Genomic DNA, 2,033 nt, shown 5'->3' with positions numbered 1-2,033 from the left:
TGCTGTATCCCCTCCTTTAATTAGCAGGAGGGAGCTGGACAAGTTGTTACAACTGCAGGGAAAACGATAAAAGATGGCTTTGTATTAGTGTGGCAAATTTTATTAAACTGAGAGAAAGGGTAACTGAAACATGACAGCCGTGTGTGTACTGCCTCCTGAATTTGTAATAACCCAATCTTGTTCTGAATCATCCCTGCGTTGGCAAACGGAATATAAAGCATTTAACAGATCCAATATTGTAGGAGGTATAACAGAGAACAGCCGAGTGGGGAGGGACAGGTAAGGGAAGAGGGCCTCCAACCCAGGGCAGCCTTGGCTGGTTAATGAGACCCGAGCAGAAATAGGGGGTCTGGCTCACGGCTTTGTCTCATTAATTACTCCCGTCCCCCCTGGCTCTTTCTTACATCTCCGCGTTTCCGCTTATAATTCAGAGGTAATATCTGGCCACAAGAGAAAACTTAACTAATAGCACATTAGTTGGTAGGGAATGGACAAAGCCATCTTTTCCTAAAGGGAGTAAAGTAAGACAGGAAATCAAGGGGAAAGAGCTGAGCTATGCGGCTGTTCTGGGCTTGGAGGGTGACTTTGGTACTTAAGCTGGAAGGGGGATGATGCCACGTTTAGTGAGCATTAGCTGTGGTGCCAGTGACTGTCATCTTGATGGACACGTGGGTGAGGCCCAGAGAGGTTAAGTCCTATATCCAAGGTTTGGTAACATTGCAGCTTTTGGTCTTGCACTTTGGGCCTTCAGACTCTAGGTCTCAGATTTTAGCTGAAAAATGAAAAGGGGGAAAAAAAAGTATTCATTGGTAGAGACCCTTCAGTGAGGAATTGTAGTTCTTCAACCCTAGGGGATTTCAGGATCTTCCGGTGGAGGTAAGATATTATTTACTTTCTCCTCTTTGGGGAAGTGACTGGTCCAGAGATGTTAAGCAACCTGTTGGGGGTCATCCAGCCTGGAGTTGACTGTGGAGAAAGGCGATCAGATCCCACATTCCTTCCTACTGAATAAGGCCTCAGATGTTAGATAAATCCATGCTTTTTAAAAATAGGGTCTATTTAAGATGATCGAAAGCTACATCTGTAGACTAAGCTTAACAGCGTCTTCCTGCCATTTCTTCTCTCCTGTCCTCAGTGGAGACAGACGTGCAGATGTGGAGACATTCTTACTTGTCCCTCTTCCTAGATCTGAAGGCTGGCCTTTAAGGCTGACCTCTCCCCTCGCTGAAATTTTTCCTGCCGAAGACTGAGCTAGACCCTCTGAAGGGTTTTGCTTCCCATTCAGGAGTGATTAACATGTCCCTTTTCCCAGCACGGAGAGGAAATGAGCAAAACAGTTCTGTTAAAAAAAAAAAAAAAAGACAAAAATATGTAATACAACCCCAGGCTCCAGTTTGGGTTTGCAAAGTGGAAAACAAAACAGAACCATTTTCCAGGTACTTTTATGTTATTGCCTCTATAATGTGCCCAAAAATATTTTCCAAGTGATTCATCTACAATCCAATAAGAACAACGGCTGTTGCCATTCGTATGAAAGGAGCCGGAGAGCATTAGTGAGCAATTTTATTTTATGAAGGGGAAGTGGCACAGGTGTTTGGAGCCATTTGCCTCAGGCATCAAGGACTGTGCCCGGGGCGTCTGTAGCTCCAGGCAGGGCAGCTGGCACTGTTGCAGGTTGGATAACAGACCAACCAGACAAGAATACCCCATGGTTAACTTTGGGACAGGGCTCCCCAGTGGTGGAGGCTTTTAACTTCAGTGCTCTGGTCTCCCGCCACTCAAAGATCTCTTTGTAGTCTGCTAATTTTCAAAAAGTATTGTTAACAGTAATAATTCACAGTTGTGAGGGACTTTGGAGTTTACCGCGCTGCCTTTATCCATCATCTGACGGGATCTTGAGAACCACCCGGAGATTGAAACAGATACTTTCACCCCCATTTTACAGATGAGAAAACTGAGGCTTCGGAAAGTTTACTACTTTGTCCACAGTAAGAGCCCCCCCTTTTTTTGTCCCCCCCTTCTCATTTCCATAT

This window comes from Panthera uncia, chromosome D1 (assembly GCF_023721935.1).
Source record: "Panthera uncia isolate 11264 chromosome D1, Puncia_PCG_1.0, whole genome shotgun sequence".
Classification (NCBI taxonomy): Eukaryota; Metazoa; Chordata; class Mammalia; order Carnivora; family Felidae; genus Panthera; species Panthera uncia.
The sequence above is the reverse complement of the archived record's forward strand: the minus strand, read 5'-3'. Positions refer to the sequence as shown.